The sequence below is a fragment of the Crocodylus porosus genome, unplaced genomic scaffold (genome assembly GCF_001723895.1).
Source record: "Crocodylus porosus isolate Cpor-Errol unplaced genomic scaffold, CroPor_comp1, whole genome shotgun sequence".
Classification (NCBI taxonomy): Eukaryota; Metazoa; Chordata; order Crocodylia; family Crocodylidae; genus Crocodylus; species Crocodylus porosus.
The window spans coordinates 13381815-13387879 of record NW_017728931.1 but is presented as its reverse complement, the minus strand read 5'-3'; the positions used below and the strand labels follow the sequence as shown (position 1 = coordinate 13387879).

At 41.1% G+C, this 6065-nt stretch overlaps 1 long non-coding RNA gene across 1 annotated transcript in view; it reads left to right on the top strand.

The window, feature by feature from the left end:
• Window positions 1–5865, top strand: part of LOC109316292 — a 149843-nt gene extending 143978 nt beyond the window's left edge. Inside the window, exon 3 of the long non-coding RNA XR_002102797.1 lies at window positions 5717–5865. This is a non-coding gene — a long non-coding RNA (uncharacterized LOC109316292). The remainder of the gene's footprint in view (window positions 1–5716) is intronic.
• Window positions 5866–6065: the final 200 nt, after the last annotated feature.

The following is a 6065-nucleotide window of genomic DNA, read 5'->3' as shown; positions in this document are numbered from 1 at the left end:
AATCTCTTTCGAATTGAATCACAACCAGAAGCTTTGCACAGCCCTAGAATTTATGTTCATTCTTCAAGGAGCCATTTCACTGAAGTCAATTGGACTAGTCACTTGCTAAAAACTTCTTACCTGTCAATAGCATAATGGTGCAGGTCAAACAGAGCCCAGCCCTCAGTGCTGAATTCCCCCCAGAAATCTTTGCAGACACAGTCCTGTACAGCTCCACCATAGGAGCTCGGCAAGCTCATTCCCATGAGCAGTAGCATAGCTGAGGAGGAGAGGGGTGGAATGACACCCACCTGGAGGCTTTGCAAGGGAAACACAATCCTACACCTGAGAGGGTGGGCAGTAAATGGGGTACCAGGAGCAGCCCCCAGGGAGCCTGTCCCTTGCCTGTCCTTCAGTGCCAGTGGCCTGACCCTTCACTGCTCCAGCAGGAGCAGCTGACACCAAGTAAGGAGAGCTGGAGCAGGTAAGACTCCTTTTCCTTTCTCCCTTTTTCTCTCCCCAGCCTTGCAGTAGTCAGCATAATTGCTCCTCCTCCCCTTACCCTGACACACACACCTGCCTCAGCTTTGGTGAAAATGCTTGCTATATTTCTAGTACCTGGTTAAGTTTTTACAGGACATGGGCTATATTTTTAACTCACACCCAATTAAACAAGCCAAAATTGGCTTGAGTTTGGTTAAGCAGAATTTTGGCACCCAGAAGGTTGAATTTCTATGAATATTTTTCCTAAAGACAGTTTCTGTCTGGAAATATTAATGCCGAGAATATGTTTTAATCATAAACCCCAGTCCTACAAATAATTAAAATCATGCTTAAAATCAGTGAGTCTACTCATGCACATACGGTTATGCATTTTCATTACTGGGGTGAATAACACTGATTGTTCTTGTGGCTGGTGTTAGTAAGCAAATTGTAAGGCTTTGTTTCTTGGGACAATATAATTTTTTTTCAATGCACTTATGCAGGTATAAAGGTTCTTTCTGAGGCTTGAGTAGAACCCTGTGATTTCCTATCATTTTAATTGGTTAGTACGGTATCATATTGGGTTGTATAGATGTTAATGGGATTATACCTTACTTGCTACCATTCTAAAGAAAAATATATAGAGCATACAAACAGCACTGCATATTTACTAATCAACCACACTGGAAACAGACAAACAAACAAAAAGCCTTTGGCTAGTTAATAATATCATCAAGGGAAGGGAAGAAAAGGGAAGGGAAAGGAAGGGAAACCCTTGCAGAAACAAGGTCACCAATGAAATGATTAAATATGAAACAATGAGAGCTTAATTCCCTTTCCCTACATCACTATTAGCATGCCTCAGTAGAGCTGGCTGAGAAATGAAAAATCCATCCTATTAAAAATTTCCCGTTGTTTAAGTGCTGTCAGGTCAGTGTTTTCCGAAGGAAAGCTTTCTGTGAAAAAGTTTTCAACTAAATATGTGTGTGTATATAGGGGCTGTATGAGGAGCCTTAGGCTAAGCATGTAAAGATGTGCTAAACTTTCAGCATGTTCATCATGTTTTGCATAATGAGGAGGGAGTGAAACTCAAGGTTAAGTGTCATAGTGAAGTGGGAGCTAAATTACCCCTAATTGTGTCTCATATCTTATGTGGCAATGGAAGGACCTAATTCTTTTCTACCATGGTCATTCTTCCAGAAATCTCCTCTTCAAATGACTGAGCTACTGTTTATCTAATTTGATTTTTGTATCTGTTTAGTGTTCTGTTTCTGATATTTTCTTTCTACTATACAGCGTGATTCATTCATAAGCTTCAATGAGGCTCCTTGTCGGCAGCAGGATGGGCTCTTATATGGGCATTTGTATTTTTGTAATCCACACCCAACCCTTGAAAATAAGAGACATTGTTTTATCTAGGTTACAGTGATAAATGAAAAAGGTCGTTCTTCTGATTATGTAGTAGCACCAGCTAATTATAATAAGTAGGACAGCTTTCCTGATCTGAAGGGGTTCAATGCAAATTAAATCATAAAATCATATTCTAGCAGATCATCTTCTCTCTTTGGGTGAAATCCTGCCTCCAGGAAAATTAATGGTAAGACTCCTATTTATTTCAGTGGAGTGAGGATACCACCTTTTCTATGTTATTGAAAAGATTTGTTCAGGTAGTATTAAGATGAGGGAATGTAACAGGGAACCCTAGCCCTGTTACTAAGAGAGAGTGGTCCCTTTAAATCTAGAACCTTCCAGTCACAGTTAGCTGGTCAGGTAGGGGTTAAGGCTCAGGCCGGCCAGCCAGTCAGGTGACAGGAAGGGGAAGGCCAGAACCCTATAAATAGCAAGTGGAGAAGGCCAGAGGGGTAGCAGATAAGTGGGCTCCTGATGACAATGGCGCCACAGCCACAGCCACAGCCACGTCTCGTCTCGTCTCGTCTCGTCTCGTCTGGAAGAGTACGCCATGCTGTGCATCAGAGGCATGACTGCTTAAAGTAACCAGGTGTGTTGCCTCTCCGATTTTTATTATCATTTTCCCATTGTATGGCCATAGAAGCCTGTTTTGTATTGGATGTTAATAATCTGGAGGACAGGGCTGAGGCTATTTGGGGAAGGAGGAGGCCTCATTGGAGGCCCACTGCAGCATGGGGACCCCAGCACCAGAGAGGGTGCAGTACTTGGGGCAAGCAGACCCCAGCGTCACAGAGGGCACGGTATTCAGGGGTGAGCAGACCCTAGCACCAAAGAGGGCACAGAAACCTGAGTGAGTTTTGAAAGCTAGTGCCTTGGAACCAAGCCCCGATTAGCATAGTTTTTTGTGACTGACAGGCCTAGCTAGAGAGAAGTGGAGTAAGCCCACAGCGGTTCAGACCCCAACATAAAGAGGAATTTATAAATACCATCTGCGAGGCTTGGGCTGTGGTATAGGGGAAGAACAGATAGCGCCCCCTGGTGTCGGGGCAAGAAATGGGTAGCCTCCCATCTAATTAAGATGATTAATTATTTGACAAGATGTGCAGGTGAGAACGCGGGTGGTTGGCCCAGACACAGGTGGGCAGGCCAAGGGAAAATTGGCCCCCTGTAGACACCCTGTTACAGGGAAAAATAGCAGAAATTTAATCTTTCACAGACTCTCTTTAGTTTTCTATGACCTAAGAAGGTTTTGGTCTTTCCTCTTCTTGTCAATAGTTTCTAAAGCTGAAATTTGTTACAGACCAGACAGTCTGTCTAATGTCTACAGACCAGTGATGTTTCACTTGCTGGAATTTTAGGGGACCTTAAAGTGATTCATGAGCCTCATGAAGACCTGCTGCTCAGAAATGAATTCTATCCATAGTGAACTATATGGTAGGTCTTGGTATTTTGACACTGGCAAACATCTGGCATATTAACAGTCACCTACTGTGCAAGCACAGTACACTTTTTCCCAAGCTAAGTTTCACAGGTTTTCCTATTCTGAATTCACATACGCTAATAACGCAGTTACACATCTTGTTTGCCACTGCAGCCTAATTAGAGAATAGAATTTTCCCCAAATCATCAAGATTTTTATTTACAAAGCTGGGGCGCATGATTCTATAGTATTAAAAACAGTTTTCTACTACAAAATAGAGGCTCACAAGCAGGCAGAGGTACTAAATTACAGTGAAAGGTCACAGCATACTGTAAATTTACAAACAAGGAAGTCCTTAAAGGAGAATAAGAATCAGAATAGGTTAGGCCTAATTTGGCATTCTGTCAGGGCCCAATATTGTATTCTGCTGTTTGTGGGCAAAATTCCTGTTCAAAGGTACTTTTCACGTGGCCAGTGCTTTAAAAGATGTCCTTTGTTTTGGTAATTTATGTGAACTGACATAAAAGTCAAATTGTAAGTTGCTTTAAATCACATAAATCCTATCGACTCTAATAGATTATACCAATGTATCCACACAATGCTTTCTGCCTCTCTTGTTTATAGCTTTGCAAATGTCACCACTGCCCTTATCCTGTTCTTCATGATGAACTGTGTAGCTAAGTCATAATATGGTATGTGTGACATCGTAGTCATTCCTGTGGCAAGACCATGATCTTACAAACAGAAGATGATTGCAACTTGGTTGACTAGAAGGCTTAAACAGAAAAGGACATTTGGATTCTAAGAGAAGAAGCACTGACTCTAATGAAAGTATCTTTAATAATATTTACTCAGAAATGTATTGGCAAAGAAAAATACTAAATGTTTTCATTTCTTCTCGTGTTTGTCCTAGCATGAAAGTCCCTCTTTAATTACTTGCTACAGCTAGCAGTCTGCCAGAAATAGATGGGGGAAGGGAGAGCTACTTTAAGGAATAAGGATTTTTTTTCAGGACTCTTTTCCTTGTTGTTGTTGTTGTCCTTGAGAGATTTTGAAGTATGAACAGTTTTCCACCTTCTTCTGTGTGAGTTGAATATTGAGTGTCTGTCTATCAGCAGGCAGCAAACACCACTGCATAGGCAGTGATCCTATGGTCCCATCTGTACCTACACTTGGCAAAGATTTTTTTTCATCCAATATCACGCCTTGTTTCTGGTTATTCTGGAAAGGTGAACGGACTTTTCCAAAAGTGTGCGTTAAACTGCCCTGAAGGGAGATGCGGCAAAACTTCCAAACCTCGGTAATTTGGGGGCTGCTTGGATGTCATTAATTTCAATAGCTGTCTGTTCCCTTTGGAGCAGTTTAAATAGACTGCATATTGCTCCTCTTTGTACAACCTGTACTTTTCAGAAGTACTAAGGTTTTTGTGGGTGTCTGGTCACAGGATCACAACATTCCAGCCAAAATGTAAACAAAATCTAGTTCTTCAATAAAATTCAATAAATATAGGCCAATATAAACCTACAAAAATCACACTGTGCTATGCAACATTAAACCTGGTGAACTGCGGAAAACCACCACCTCAAGTCTTTTTGAAATGTACCAGAAACAGCATTATCTAATGTGTGTGTGTGCGCGCGCATGCGCGCGCACACATTTAGAATGTTTTAGGGTTTCACACAACCAATAAACACATTTGTTCAATAATTTAGGAAAGTTTTCAAATTGGACCATAAATAAATCCAGTCTTTGAAATTAAATCTATTGAAAATTGTGTCTTCTTTGGGAAAGAAAACATCCTTGGTTGACTTTTTTTTTTTTTTTTTCCTTCTTCTTCTTTCTTCCTTTTCCTAATACTGTGTAGCATAAAGTGCACTGCAATATTCCATTAAGCCTAACCTTTCAGTCAATGTCAAACTCCTGGTAAATTGTAGTATAGTTTGGACTATCTAACATACAAACAGTAGATGCCAAGTTCAGAAAAGAAGTGTGATTATAATAATAGGCAATATTAAACAAAAGAATACAAAGCAAACTTAAATGCTAGGATTTGCTATCGTTTATTTGAAGAATACTGCTAATCTGCTAGTCACAGATTGCTAACTAGGGTCTAGGGCCTTTTAGCTCCGTTACACAAGGTGGTAGACAATGAGCTGTCAAAAGTTGATCTGACTTTTCCTGGGTGAGAGTGTTCTAAGAAGTTGACTAACCTTATGTTAGACTAAATTGATGGTATCACTTGAACTGAGAAAAAGAAATATCTTCCCAGGAGTCTTGTCTGTCCTTGAGAACAACCTTGTAGAATGTACTGCTATGGCCAGAACCTCAAAGGTATTTAAGGACCTAACTCCAACTAAAATCAGTCAGTTTGTGTTTTGCTTTTCAGTTGAATTAACATACTCCTTGTCTGGTGTTTCCTTCCAGGACCCATGCTGCAAATGCTTAAGTGAATGTTCTTCCAGAACCCCAGTGCAGCCAAATTACTTTCCATTGTCTCCTAGCTCAACCTCCCTCACCTAATGTAGCAGGGATCAACATTAGAAGAGATGAGTGGGTGCTGGAGTTACTGTTCAGGAAAAGTAAGTAGATATACTTGGGAACATGTAAAGCTGTGACCCTTGTGTGTTACTTTCACCTACCCTACCCTGTCAGTATTTAGGGTGTGCTGAGCAGGGTCAAGAATAGCTGAGGGCCATCTTGGATGTTTTCAGCCTTGCTCTGGGTGAGGTCGAGGGGCTGAACCAAATCAAGAATAGCATCAGTGCTACCTCAG